We start from the raw sequence: 16,048 nt of genomic DNA on the forward strand, positions 1-16,048 counted from the left end.
TGGTCATAGCCGCAGATGGTGACATTATCGAGGTACGGAAACGTGGCCCGCAAACCGTACTGGTCAATCAACCATTCAGTCCATCTCTCGTTGGAAGACCGAGACTCCATTAGTGACACCGAAGGGAACCCTTAGGAAGTGGTAGAGCCGCCCATCTGCTTCGAAAGCAGTGTATTTGCGGTTGCTAGGGCAGATGAGGAGCTGGTGGTAGGCGGACTTTCGATGACCATCCTATGCTTCTCCCTGGTCTTTACCACCACTACTTGAGCTCTCCAGGGACTGTTGCTGGCCTCAATGACACCTTCCCTCAGTAATCGCTGGACCTCTGACCTAATAAAGGTCCAGTCCTGGGCACTGTACCGTCTGCTCCTGGTGGCGACGGGTTTGCAATCCGGGGTGAGGTTCACAAACAGGGAAGGCGGATCGACCTTGAGGGTAGCGAGGCCGCAGACAGTGAGGGGGGGTATTGGGCCGCCGAATTTAAAGGTTAAGCTTTGGAGGTTGCATTGAAAATCTAACCCTAGGAGTGTGGCAGCGCAGAGGTGGGAAAGGACGTAGAGCCGATAATTTTTAAACTCCCTTTCCTGGACCGTGAGGTTCGCTATGCAGAACCCCTTGATCTCCACTGAATGAGACCCGGAGGAGAGGGAGATTTTTTGGTTAACTGGGTGAACGGGGAGAGAACAGCGCCTTACCGTGTTGGGGTGTATGAAGCTCTCCGTGCTCCCAGAGTCGATCAGACAGGATGTTTCATGCCCATTGATGAGCACGGTCATCGTTGCAGTCGAGAGTGTTCGGGGCCGAGACTGGTCCAGGGTCACCGAGGCTAGTCGTGGCAGAAGTTGGATGTTCTCCTCGGGCGGTATGTGGTCATCCGAGTCGGGGTCCTGAGAGTCCAGCCAAGATGGCAGTGCCCACTGGTCGCACATGGCTGGGGGTGCACAAGATGGCGGTGCCCATCCATCACACGTGGTGTCGAGAGACAAGATGGCGGCACCCGGAGGCCACACGTGGCCCTGAAGGAGGAAGATGGCAGTGCCCGCTGGCCGCACGTGGCCCGTGGAGAGGGTTGTGGTGGCGGTCCCGATTCGCCTCCGGAAACCGCAGCGACCGGCCGGGCCTGGCATACCGCCACGAAGTGGCCCTTTTTGCCGCATCCTTTGCGGAGGGATGAGCGGGCCGGGCAGCTCTGTCGGGGGTGCTTGGCTTGCCCGCAAAGATAGCAGCGGGGCCCGCCGGGGTTGCCTGGCAGTCTCGCAGCACAAGCTTCTGGGGGAATGGGGGATGCATCGGAGTCGGTCGCGGGGGGGGGGGTCCACGCTGCCCAAGGGGGCTGCCGCTCGATCGGGGACGTAAGCGCGGGCGTTTCGGGAGGCCACATCCGGGGAGCTAGCAAGGGCCCGTGCCTCCTTGAGGCCTAGTGTCTCTTTCTCCAGCAATCGCTGGCAGATTTGGGAGGACAGCATACCTGCAACAAATGTGTCCCGGATCAAAAGTTCTGTGTGGCCGCTGGCCGAAACTTGCGGGCAGTTACAGTTCCTCCCCAACACCAGGAGCGCACGGTAGAACTCCTCCAGCGATTCCCCAGGGATCTGTCGCCTCGTCGCTAGTAGATGTCGGGCGTAGACCTGGTTTACAGGGTGAATATAGTGTCCTTTCAGCAGATTCATTGCGGCCTCGAAATCGTCCGCATCCTCGATGAGAGTGTGGATCTCTGGTCTCACCCTTGAGTGCAGAACTTGCATTTTCTGGTCCTCCGTGGGTGTAATTGTGGCCGTCCTGAGATATCCATTGAAACACGCCAGCCAATGCTTGGAGGTTGCTGCTGAGTTTGCCGCGTTTACAGACACTCCGGGTTGATTCGGAGTTCCATTCTTTAAAGTCTAGTGTAATAAATTGATGCTGGATCAATAACTCCAGAAGCGAGATTGGAGACAATTGAAGGTTTTATTACACTAGATGTTTCCCCCAGCAGCGCAGGTACAGAAGGCAGCTGCTGGGGAGACACGGGCTCTTATATTCCGTCTTACTGGGCGGAACCAGCAGGCAGGCTTAACCAATGAAAACAGTACCTCCTACACCAATGGTCTTCCAGCATTATAGGATACCATAATACCTCTAATACCGACTACCACAGTAGCCCAGTCCCAAAGGGAGATGGCGCAGTCACTGGCTGATGTGGCACGGACCCAGACGGAGATGGTCCACTCCCTGGCTGCGAGCATGCAGATTCTGGTCGAGACAAGAGCGGGCCGCCAGGACTGCCAGTGCCAGGTGGCGAGGGAGCATCAGGGGATAGCTCCACTCACCCCCCCCCCCCCGCCCCCCCCGCCCCCCCCCCCCCCCCCCCCCCCCCCCCGTCCCAAGCAGTAGCCCGGGAATCAACGGGCACCCCAAGGGAGCAGGAGATGATCCGGCCCGATCCGGTGACTCCCACAGGGGAGGTGCTTGAACACTGCAGGGCATGGACTCCTCCCTCCGGTCCCTGACACACAACATAGGCAGCGGGCAGAGCAGAGTGACACCACGCCACCTGGGACACCCGAGCAGCAGCTAGGCCCATCCAGGCCCGGTCGCCCCAGAAGATGGCCGCCAAAGGGCACCCAGCTCACAGGGTGGAAATCACAGCAGGTCGCCTCCACTCCTGATGCACCACCTGGGGATCCACCTACATGTAGCGTTCGGGCCTGTAAGGCCAGAAAGGTAGACACCAGTTAGGTTGGCATGGGTGCAGCAATAATATAACAATAGAGGCTAGGTTATAAACCTATATATATATATATATGTTCGCAATAAACAAACGTTCACTACGTTACAACCTGCATCACTGCTCTGTCAGAAGGGTGTGAGGCATGTGTTGGGCTGACTGTAGAGAGGGCGTTGGGGCTGGGAGGATTGCTGGGCAGATGGTCCGGAGAGAGCCAGCGCTCACCGCTCCTGTGCCCCGTCCCCATGTCCGCCACCCTAGGGGTTGGTGTACAGCATGACACTGCTAATGTGCCCAGTTGGCACTGTCAGGTGACAGGGCACTACCACGATGCCAGTCTGGCAGTGCCAAGATGCCAAGCTGGGTCCAGGGTGCCCTGTGAGGGTGTGGGAGCCAGAGGACCCCCCTTGGAGGTGAGTTGGGGCTTTGAGAGGGGGGGGCCGGGGGTAGTGTTGGGGGGGCCGTGAGATCGGGACAGCATTTCACAACGGCGTCTCAATAAATCGTGGGCTTTGAAAGCAGACCAAGGCAGGCCAGCAGCACGGTTCAATTCAGCCTCCCCGAACAGGTGCCGGAATGTGGCGACTAGGGGCTTTTCACAGTAACTTCATTGAAGCCCACTTGTGACAATAAGCGATTTTCATTTCATTTCATTTCATTTCTGCACTGAGGAGCTCCGGCGAGTGGAGCTCCTCAGTACAGGAAACGGCACTAAGTGTGGCCTCGTCCAATTCGATAGCATGGGATTTCTAGCTGCTCTGAGCGCTGGGAAACACCTAGATAAATGCACTCATTATGGGCCTGTGTTCCCATTCGGATAGGTTGCGCCGTTAATCATTTTTTCAAGCTAGTCCACATAATTTCCATCACTGGCCAGACCGGCTCCTCAGAGATCGGGCCGCCATTTTGAAAGGGTGCCTCACACCACCCCTCAAATCAGAGTCCTCATCCTCTATGAGGAACGGACCCTGCAGGTCGCGGTGGTGGCCGAGAACAGATCAATAACCAACATAGAAGTTGGCGTACGGCGCTGAGGTGAGGGCCCACTGGCCCCACCCAGATGAATTGTCATACCTGAGTTGTCAGTGCTAGACAGAATGACCCATCTCTCCTGCTGATCACATGTCCATTCGCCCACAGGATCTCCACCCTACAGCGCCGCTCCATTCGGCGTGGTGTCCCCAGCCTCCCATGAGAACACCTCGGAGGAGAGCTCCCAGGATGCCACCATTGAAGCGTCATAGCTGTCATCCCACCTCTCACCAGTGCAGAGATACACACCTCGGTGGGCAACGTTAGTGGACATATTCCAGAAGCGGGCATATTCTGGTGAGCACCACACAGTTGCATCAGGTGGAGGCAGAAATGCCCAAGGGAGACAGAAGTCGGAGGTTGCTGGACCCCAGGACCCAGCTGGGTCCCAGTCAGATGCTGAGCCTCTGGACCGGGTTTACCCGGAGCTGATGCAGATGCTAGGGTGTGGCTGTGGCATTGAGAGGGGATGTCAGCCACCCTCCAGCAGGTCCATAGCCTGCAGGAGGAGTCCCAGAGGCTACAGGCCCAGGAAATAGTACCGTCAATGTGAGGTACTGAGGCCAACACTGCTAGGGTGGCGACTGCAGTGGAGAACCTGCTGCACGACATCAGCAGCATGAGTAGAGGTGTCCAAGGTGTGGCTCAGTCAGTGACGGCCATGCCTGAGCACCTTGACAGCATGTCCTAGTCGCCGGGGGAAGTGACCCAGTACCAGGCACACCTTGATGAGGTGTTGCGGGCATGTCCCAGTGTCAGGTGGGCATTGCCGAACCCTCCAGAGAACATCCCAGTCACTGCGACAGTTCTCCCAGTCCCATGTGGACATAGCCGAGGCGCTGCAGAGCAGGTCCCGGTCGCTGGGGGAACGGGGGTTGGGGGACATGACCCAGTCATAGGTGGGCATTGACAGGGTGCTCCAGAGCCTGTCCCAGTCACTGAGGAGCATTGCTGGGGGCTCAGACCATGCTGCAGACGTTATGGAGCCGCCAGGTCTGGCAGAGTTCGATGTCTCAGGGGCAGCAGCGGCTCGATCCAGCTGCCCCTCCATCCCAAGATGCACCCCGGAACCCTGTGCGCACCGACCGGGAGTAGGGGGCACAGGGTGCCAACCCGGAGCCACCCTATGGAGTGGCAATGGCAGTCACGCACTCGCCTGAGATCCACCCCACTGACAGCGGCGCGTCTCACAGAGTCAACACCCGGAACAGGGTGGCACGGCGGGGATGTGCTGCCGGAATGTGCACCAGGGCCCTCCGGCCCCAGAGCCCCCAGAGGATGCATGCCAGGTGCATGGAAGGCCACGCGACATGGTAGGCAGCAGGCTGCCTCCACTTCTGATGTGCATCGTGGAGATACAGCTAGACACAGTGGTAGAGCAAGGAAGGCTAAGCAGGTCGATGATCTCTGAGAGGGCACTGGGGGGGAATGAGTGGGAAGGGTGAAGTGGGGGGGGATTGGATGCATTGTGTGGGGTGTATGGAGGTGGGGAAAGGTCTGGGAGCGGTGGGGAGGAGGAGCCAGCACCATCGATGAATTGCAGCAGCTGGGGCCACATTTGTTAAACAATAAACATCATTGACTTTGACCAATATGACGCCTCTGGCACTTTTGACCGCAATGCAGGATGAGCACCAATCCCATTCCCCTTCTCCGGACATGAAGGTCCTGAATGCCTCTCCACCCCCCCCCCTCCAACCCCCCCCCAACCTGGCACGTCCTGCCACGTAACTCAGCTGCAGCAGGGGCCCGGGGTTCACCGGACCCCACACCCATGACCCCAGACACCTGCACATTACATTACCTGGACCAGGCGCTGGTCCCCTCCCCGGTGAACACACCCACCCTCTGGTCGCGGAAAGGGCCCCAGTGTTAGGGCCCAGCCCATTGGCTGTTCGGATGCTGGCCACAGCATCCATGGTGTTGCCTCCTGCAGTGGTCAGGCACAGTGTCCAGGCGTCACGGTCTGTTTGGGATGCTAGGTAATAACCCCCACATGCTACGTGGCACGCCTACCCACGGGGATCTACTGGGGAGGTGTGAATTGCCCACTTAACTACGATTGCCATTTCCCAATTAGCCATAGCCTTAGGTCGTGGGGTCAGTGGCCTCCGCGGTCAGTGGGAATTTTGGGGGGTCGGTGGAGCAGGGAGCCAGAGCTGGATCTGCTGCCGGAACAGGACCAAATGATCCAGTGGGCATGGTGCACCCACATGCGCTGAGACACCCATCTCTCCCGGCACCCCCCAGCTCAGCCTGGGTGGCCACCTCTCCCCCCCCCACCCCTCCCCCACCCCCACCGATGGCAACCCACCCTGACCGAGGCTGACGCCGGGGGCTTCACCCTCCCCACCCCCCCCCCCCCCCCCCCCCCCCGCCTCCGAGCACCGGGGCAGCAACCTCATGGGCTCATCCCCTGGGGACCATGATGTCTACTCACCTCCTCGGGTCCCCTTCTGCTCGCTCCATGTTTTTTAAAAAGGAGCACAGTACGAAGTCTTACAACACCAGGTTAAAGTCCAACAGGTTTGTTTCGATGTCACTAGCTTTCGGAGCGCTGCTCCTTCCTCAGGTGAGTGCTTCTTCACCTGAGGAAGGAGCAGCGCTCCGAAAGCTAGTGACATCGAAACAAACCTGTTGGACTTTAACCTGGTGTTGTAAGACTTCGTACTGTGCTCACCCCAGTCCAACGCCGGCATCTCCACATCATGGCTTTAAAAAGGAGAACTAATCACCGCCTGCATGACCATTTGCTGGGCGGCGGTTACACCTCGGGAGGACAATAGATAGGGTCAATCCCATTAATTGTGTGGAGATTGGGCTTAAGTGGTGATTATTGGTTTCTCGACACGCTAAGACAGGCTCCCGATCTTGCCAACAGGAGTGGACCTGTTAAATCACAAACAGATTGGCCTTGTTGTGCTCTCGCTTAAGTGCAAAGTGACCATTAATTTGCGCCCACATTTTCAGCAGCTTGTAACATCAGCATGGGAAATCTGTTCCCACTCCACAGCAGCCCAACATCCCGAGGGGAACTGAAACAGGCATGGACCCCCTCATTACCATGTAAAAGGATACCGCCTGTTTTCAGCATCAGGCTTGGGTGGTTTCGAGCTCCAATATTGGACCTCATATTGCACCCATTTTCAGTCCACAGGAAGGGTGTGAGGTGTCCAAATCCCATCTCAATGTCTCAGAGGTCATGCAGGATTATGAAATGAGCGTTGATATCCATGTTGAATCTTCTCAGGCGAACCATGATTCAAGATATTGCTTGTATGGGACTCTTTTTAAAGGAAAAGCTGGTCTTACCTGCAGATGTGATGTGAACCATAACTTTTGCAGGTTTTCAAACAGCATTTAGATTTAGCACTTGGTGCGAAGGGGATCAAAGGATATGGGGATTAGGTGATTGAGTTGGATGATCCGCCATGATCATAATGCATGGCAGAGCGAGCTCAAAGGGCCGAATGGCCTCCTCCTGCTTTCTATGTTTCTATCTCTTGGCATCTGCTGTGGGTACAAGATAGCTAAATTGCGCAATAAGCAGTTACTTCAGGCAAGCTCATCCGCCCCCCCTTAACCCCCCACCACCCCACCGCCTCACACACACACACTCCTCCCTTCCTAATAGTAATTTCTAACCATGCATTATTGTGGTTTCTGAAGCTGTAAAACTGCCTCGTTCAATCTCAAAGCCCAGCAGCTGGATGACCGGAGAAGCATCACAGTAGATACGTCTTCTGGGTGGGGGGGGGGAAATAAATCATTGGAATTTGCTCTTGTTGCACCAGAGTTCGGAAGGCAGTTTAAAAAATGGTGCAGTGAGTTCATGTTTCATCAGCCTGAGTTCTAAAAATAGATCAGTGCGCTGCAGTTCCGCATTCTTCCCCCAATATCTGCACTGATGCAAATGTTGATCAAAACACCAGCAGAAAACCAAGGTGCTGCTGCAAAGAGGTGTCTTTGAAAATTGATTGCGTGGCATAAATGTCGTCTGCACTTCAAACAAACCACACAGAGCCAGCAGAAGCGGTCAGGAAAATCACAACTGCGCGCTTCGGAGTGCGAAATGAATTTGGTGTAGCTATCGTGCTGGTGACTTTTACACTAAATACGCTTGCAGAAATCAGTGGATACTTTGCTTGCAGGAAGTGCCCGCCCAGTCTTCCAGTTCAAAAAAAAAACCCGGCAGGAAACTTCAGCTTGCTGATGAGACTTGGGCACTGCCTTATCAAAGCAGCATGTTTGGTTTTGGGAGAACCTGGTACGGAGGAAGATGCTGCGTGTCAGATACGCTGGAAGTGATCTGACGGGATCAGTGCCATCAGGCCAAGACATTTCTTCCAGTGCCTCAGGAACTTTGTACACTGCAAATGCCAAGTCACAACCAGTTCATTGAACAACTATTAATGATTATCATACTAATGTGAATGGAGGTCTGGAATATTGAGTTTCCCTAAATAGTAAAAGGTGCCAATGCAAACAGCATAATCCTGTTACACTGACCGAAGACACATGAAGGTACAGCAGTCACCGCAAAAGGCAGGAAATCGACTTGCTAGTGCAGGCTCACCATGGTGGTTTTATTCTGCTATTAAGTATGTGTTCACTCAGATAGGTTATCTGGAGGGCCACAGCTCTCTCCCTTACAGAAAAGATGTTGGTTTGGTGGCGGCTAATACCTGATACCCAGCAAAAATTAGAAGTTAATCTTTCAAATCCTCAATGGTTCAAGTAGCTACTTTGCAACTGGTTAGCAAAGCAAGCGAGTAACCTTCGAGCTTAGAGTGTTGCAATACTTGGTTGAGGTTGGATTAAGGTGGAAAAAGGAGACATTGATGCTTTTGTCTTTTGTTGGGTGTCTGGCCCACATAAAACCTGTAAAATAAGATGTAAATCTAACTAACATGCTACTACTGACTTGGAACTTAACTATTCCAGCACAGACAAGAATTCATATGCAACTCTGGCAGAGGCCAAGATATATTTTTTAATTTTAATAATATTAAACTAAAATGGCCTGATGGTACAGCTCTGTATCATGGAATAGTTAGATGTAAGTTTTCCACTTTTGCTCAGGGTCGGAAAATGCGGGCCAATGTGTTGCATGCCACAAATCAAAAATGCATCCTATTTTCTATGCAGAGGAAGACTATGCAAATTTGTGCAAGTGCAGGCTATTTTGACAACACTGACCCATTTCCTATTCACTTTAAGACTTTGAAAATTGAAGACATATTTTTTTGGCAAAATGGCCTCCTTTCATGTCTCGATTTCATTCCAATTAATTGCCATCTTTGTTTAACAAAATGTTTCAAATGAATTTTGCCATTCACAACTACACTACCAGGAATTCCTGTATCTGATCAGTCCATAAACAGTTTTCATGCATAAATCAGTAAAACACTACTGGCCCAGATGTGTGGAATTCAACACCCTTGGACATGCAAACAAGCTTGACAAAACTATTGTGGAGGTCTAAAGTAGAAAAAAGTTCTTCTTGATGGAAATTCTAAGTTATAATATAATTGTAAATATCCCACCATTAGTCTCTTCTATCATTCACTATGTTTTTTAATGCTCGAAGGTAACCTGAAGTACTGCGCTTTCTACTGGGCTGGTTTAGCTCAGTGGGCTAGACAGCTGGTTTGTGATGCAGAACAAAGCCAGCAGCGCGGGTTCAATTCCCGTACCAGCTTACTCGAACAGGCGCCGGACTGTGGCGACTGGGGGCTTTTCACAGTAACGCCATACCTGTGACAATAAAAGGTTATTATTATTAGTCCTTCTCACTCACCTTTTTTGAATCAGCAATTCTCCTGTTGTAAATGTGTAAACTCATGTGTGGTAATTAACTGTAATTATCTCAGTGTATGACACATGGAGTCAACCTTCTGGCTTTCTTTCCTATTGATACATCATGACTCACCTATTTCACTCTTTCTCTCCCTCAAAGAGACTCAACCTTCAAGCAAATACTTACCACCACCTCCTCCCGAATAGCAACAATCCCTAGATATATAAAAACTAAATATTCCAGACTGAAATTAAAATAGGAGAAGCGGTAATGATAATAAAATATATAATTACAGTGATGGAAAGAAAGGATTTCAATCAGAGCCAGTGAAAATAGTAACGGGTAGGTAATGCTGGTAAAAGTTATCTACAGTCTTCTTGACAGCAGTGATGTAGTAGGGGGGCAGGGGAGCATCAATAGATGTTATATATATGGACTTCCGAAAGGCAATTGGTAAGGTTTCACACAAGTGATTATCCCCAAAATAAAAATACAGAGGGCGCGATCTACCAGCCGCATTATGCCCGAAAGGCAGTGTGGTGCGGCGAGGCTGGTAGATGCTGGGAGATCCAGCAAGACAGCTAGACTCCCACGATCTAACCAAAACGTTGGGATCTAACCCCTTTGCTTTGGAGACCTCCACAAATAGGGACCAGACAGTGACGAATGTGATATAAAATAGTTACTTTAGAGATATTAGTTAATGTAATGTAGAGGTAGGCCAGTCTCATTCTGGTGAGTTCACAGACAAAGGATTTCAGACCGCATGGAAAAGCAGGAAGAGGTGTGTCCTCCAAAGCAGGAGAAAAGGATGCTGGGTAATAGGGGCCAGAGGAAGGGATTGGAAGTGAGCCAATCAGAATAGATCAAACAGGTCAGGAGGGATATAGGATAACCTATGGGCATCGAGTATGTGAAACTTGATGCCATTTGAATGTATCAGTACAGATTCCTTTGTTCCATATCCTCACTTGATTCCAGAAGTCCATGGAGCACAATGTGCTTCGTGCTCCTGAGAATTGAGGAACGCTTGCAAGCTAAATAAAATAACTAATGCTGTACCTGCAAATCCATCTCGACTTTTATTGAGGCCAGACTGACGGATAAAGAAACTTGGGATTCTACAACAGAACGGCACTCGCAAGGGTCTCCCAGGGGATCGGAGGCCCCCAATTGTTTGACCTCTTGCAAGGTGGTGGCCTAGCACTTCTGATGCAATGTGGGCACTCTGGCACCCTAGCACTGCCAGCCTGGCACCCGATAGAAAGGATAATTAAATGTTTGCCTTTATTTCATGAGATAGTAATCCTAAGGAGATAACAGGAAAGAGCATTAGTCAACCCCATCTGGAGTGCTACATTCAGTTTTGAGCAGTGCACTTAGGAAGGATATAATTGGCCTTTGAATGGATGCTTTGCAGATTTACCAGAATGATATCAGGACTTCAAGGGTAAAACACTGACAGCAGGTTGGTAAACTTGCGTTGTATTCTCTTGAGTTTACAATAATTGAGGTGTTTAAAATGCTAAACGATTTGAAGGAGTAGACAGAACAACTATTTCCTCCTGTGGGGCCAATCCTGAATAAAAGTGCAGAATTGTGAAATTGGAGCTGAACTAGGAGTGAAATGAGGAAGCACCTTTTCATACACAGTTTAGAGGAAATCTGGAATGCTGTTCGCAAAGCTGTGGGTGCTGGAGCAAGTGAAATGTTCATAAGTGAGATGAAAATTTTGTTTTATTAGGCAAGAGTATCAAGAAATATGGTGGGTAACATGGAGCTGTGGTACTGATTGTCATGATATGCAGACACACACATAATGATCTACAGGCAGGCACAGACAAGCAGCTAATGGACACGGAGAACAGGACATGACCAATAAGCAGGCAGGACACTCAGGGATGGGACCCGACTATAAAAGGCATGGAGTACTCACACTCTGCCTCTTTCCACTGATGAACATCTAGAGAGTCAGTCAAGGGTGTTGTTACAATCTCACACCTCCACCACGTGGCTAAGAGCTAGTCTGGTTCAGTCAGACAGAGTAACCACACTTAAGTTAGCAGAGAGTCAAACTCACAGAGAACTGTGCTAATAGTTCAATAAACCTGATTGAACTAACTTCAAGGTCTGAAGTATCTTTTTGATCTAAGCTGCATCCAGTTGCAGCCAGTGTTAGACTAGTGTACCTAACACAACACTGATCAGCCACGATCTGTTTTCAGGGTGATCATGAGATGGGGGTGCCTGAGAGGGGTAGGAGGTGTGTGCAGTTTCGATAAGGGAGTGCAACTTGTGGTATCTCTCAATCATCAGGAAAAAAATCTATTCGCAGTTTATAGGCTGCCTTCTATAAAGGTGGAAAGACAATATAACAAAATAGATGAAACATGATTTACAAATACGGCAGGAAAAAATAATTAAAACAAAAGTGCCATATTAGTTGCACATACGTCCCAACACAGAGGGTCAGTACAACACAACAACTGCAGATTTCTCCAAAGCCAATCTGTTCCTCTATGTATTTTCCCACCGGGTTACCTAATAGCACGTTAAAAGCTCATCTTCCCATATAGCAGATGCAAAGCCTCTTGTCCAAACCTGATAGAATCACTACAGAGATGCAATATCCAACTAGCACCTAATTCAACCATTTCCCTAGCAGATGGTGTTGTGCTGCAGGCAGAGATCTTTTAGTTAATTACCATCCCTCACATACAGATGGAAATGTCAGTCAGTCTGGGAGACTCTGAATCTTGTTTCCCTCTGTCCGCGTGCCTCAACAAAGTGAAAAGGCTTCGCAGCCAAAGCAGGCCACAGAACAGCTGACAGTTTAAACAGCAAACTTTAAATTGATAAAAGCAAAAAAGATAGTTCAAGTAAACCTACACAGTGCTAAATTTAGATTGTGGTTGACATACTGTCATCGCTAGATGCTATCTTAGTGCGGAAAGCATTGCCGTGCATTTGTTGAGAGGGTGCACTTAGTTTGGGAAAGAGTATTTTCATTATATTTATCATATTTTGAAAATGTTGGTGTTACATGAATTCTAGTAACAGGATCGGGTTCTGAAATACTCAAATACTAATATTAAAACTAACGTTAATATTTTGAAAAAGTAACCAAACAGTAATGTGCAACATGGCATCTTATAAGTGCAATGTTATTTGATGTTACATCCTGTGAGTGAAGAGATAGCATCTCAGCATACACCGGAGGTGAAGGGGTTGAGGATGTAATACTCCTAAGAAGAAACCGGAAAAGGACTTGTTCTTTTCAGATTGACTAACTATAAGAGCCCAAATTTAATAAGTGGATTGCAAAACATAATGATACAGTAAGAATAACATTTTCCATTTAAAATGAAGCCTGGTGGCAGCACGGTGGTGCAACGGTTAGCTCTGTTGCCTCACGGCACCGAGGACCCGGATTGATCTGGGCTCTGGGTCACTGTCCGTGTGGAGTTTGCACATTCTCCCCATGTCTGCGTGGGTCTCACCCCCACAACCCAAAGATATACAGGGTAGGCAGAATTTCCACTGCGGGATTCTCTGTTACACCGGGCGGTCAATGGGTTTTCCCATTGTGGGGCAGCCCCACGCCATTGGGAAACCTCCGGGCACCGGCAAAAGGGAGAATCCCGCCGGCGGAGAATCCCGCCCAGGGTCTGAATAGGTATATGTACTCAATAGGTTGTCCTGGGCCTTCTTCCTGCAGGCGAGTGGGCAGGGCAAAGGAGCTGGTGGAACATGCACACTGGTGCCTCTTGGGCACTCACATGGCAACAATGAGTCATTGAGCTTTACAGCACAGAAAGAGACCTTCAGTCCATCATTCTAATCCTATTTGCCAGCACATGATCTGTATCCTTGTATGCAATAGCGTTTCAAGTGCTCATCAAAATGCTTCTTAAATGTTGAGAGGGTTCCCACTTCTATCACAGTGAGTTCCAGAGTTCCACCACCCTCTGAGTGAAAATATTTTTCTTCAAATCCCCTCTAAATTTTCTGCCCCTTACTTTAAAACTATGTCCCCCTCTATTAAGGGGAAAGGTTTCTTCCTATCTACCCTATCTATGTCCCTTATAATTTTGTACATCTCAAAGAGTCCCCCCTCAGCCTTCTCTGCTCTAAGGAGAGCAACCCCAGCCGAACCAGTCTCTTCATAGCTGAAACTCTCCAGCCCAGGCAACATCTGGTGAATCTCCTCTGCACCCTGTGTGGTGCAATCGCATCATATGGTGAAGAAATAAATGTTTGCAGGTAAAAGATCGCGCAAGAGCTCATTGTTTCAGAGCATAACTATTGTTTGGCTCCTTCTGAGAAGATTGTTGAGTTTGTTTTTTGTATTATAGTCTTGCTCTGGACCTCGAGCTGAATGTCTGCCTCATGCCAACTGTTTTGGAAAGATTATGGCCAATGCAATTTTCTCTCCTTGTCACCAAAATAGTGGGCCTGCTTCTTCCACCAGCACTGACTGACCCGCCAAGATATTTCCACGGGCATATCTGTGCAACACTTGCAGAGAAAGCAAGGCAAAGTATCTTTCCACAATGCTTACAAAAGCTTAGGTTCTTTGAAGTAGTTGCAGATCTTCAAGAGCTGAGGCAGCACAACAGTCCCCGTTCCTCCCCATCAGAGGCATGCGCCCAGTTACAGGATGCTGCTTCTGACTGCTGCATTACCACACTGTGCAAATCAACTAAACCTAAAAATACTTGGGTTCATTGCATCTCTGGTGCAAAGAGGTGACATAAAATACATATCACAGTCTCCCCCGAAAAATAACAAAAAAACATTCCAATCCAACCAATACATTCATGCTACAATTAATAGATTTCCTTAGAGATCAACTTCCAAATAGGAGCGGTAAGGCAGCTGCAATATTACAGGAAAATGTGAAATGGAATTGATCTGCAAGGGGTTAAGTGTAGTTTCTTTGCTTTTTATTCCTTAGTTTGATAGTCAGCAGGGCTTTTCACATAGGCCTTTGCAGTGTGATCTTGTACAGGGGTAACAAGATTCCCAGCCGACCCACACCATTTAGATTTTTGCAGCCAGAACTAAAGACCTGAGCGATTTACATGATGATTTATCTCATGTGATTTCTTTCATGTTGCAGCCAACGTTTGAAGTCAGCAAAACTGGGAGGTGGGTTGTTTATGTCAAAGTATAACCGTCCCACTCCAAACATTCCCTTGACGCTTGATTAATCAGAGAAAATTAACTTTGTCTATCCCGTGATCTTTCAAGCCACATATGTTACCATTTCAAATGGTCTGATGGTTTTTGATACTGTACCCAACAGCAAGTGAAGTCGCATCTGTCGGGGGGGGGTTGAAATGCAAACAGTGTATAACTTACCCAAAGTCTTTCAAAGGACCTATCATTAGATTAACGGGAAGCGGGCAGCACGGTGGTGTAGTGGGTTAGCCCTGCAGCCTCATGGCGCCGAGGTCCCAGGTTCGATCCCGGCTCTGGGTCACTGTCTGTGTGGAGTTTGCACATTCTCCCCGTGTTTGCGTGGGTTTCGGCCCCACAGCCCAAAGATATGCAGGCTAGGAGGATTGGCCATGCTAAATTGCCCCTTAATTGGAAAAAATGAATTGGGTATTCTAAATTAAAAAAAAAAAGAAATAAAAGGATTAATGGGAAGCAAGGGATGACCAGGGCTTCAGCAATACAGATGCCAAAGAAACACTTGGGATATGTGGAAGGGGGTGGAGTGAGAGCTCTGGGAGGAGGGAGCGGAGAGACTCTTTTGTGCTTGGAAAACTTGTAAAATTGGGCTTAACAGGACTTGATTAATATTTTGTACAATCCCTGTTTCCTGGCTTCAGCCAGCCAGATTGAGCGACTGACTGCGCTGGTGGACAGGTAGACCAGTGTCACCAAGCTGCAGACCACAAACAAAGAGGGGGGGGGAGAGAGAGAGGAACCACAAAGTCAAAGGCCTGGGAGGCCATGGCAGGATGAAAAGCCAGACACCGGTGCAGAGGAAGGGGGCTGGTAGCTCATAGGTTGATGTTGGAAGAGATGAGAGGCTGGTGTGGGGGCAGGTGGGGAGATTGGAGACCAGGGTTAGTGGGGTGGCGTAATTGAATGCCGCGGAGCGGGGAAATCAGAAAGGTTAGGAGGGAGAATGGAATGGTCAGGTGAACACTGGAAGCCACATCCGGGGAGGATAGAGGAGGGAGGGAAAGATCAGAAAGACTGCGGAAGCTGAGGCATTCCAAATAGTTCGGTCTTATGCAATTATCACTCTGGAGGAGGTTGGATTGTGGAAGGGCTCCGACTCCGGGCAGTACAAGGGATGAACATGGTGTGGGTGGCTGGTGAAGTAGGTTAACATGGTGGGTTGAGGGAGGTATTCCTGCTCATTCTAGCCCACAGATACTGCTGGAAAGGCACTTACCTCACTCATATTGCTGTCCTTATCTCCATTTAGTTTTAGGTGAGTGATCTGTTGCTGCAGGTTGCTTGGTCACTAATTCCCCCCCCCCCCCCCC

Source organism: Scyliorhinus torazame, chromosome 4 (genome assembly GCF_047496885.1).
Source record: "Scyliorhinus torazame isolate Kashiwa2021f chromosome 4, sScyTor2.1, whole genome shotgun sequence".
In the NCBI taxonomy this organism is placed as follows: Eukaryota; Metazoa; Chordata; class Chondrichthyes; order Carcharhiniformes; family Scyliorhinidae; genus Scyliorhinus; species Scyliorhinus torazame.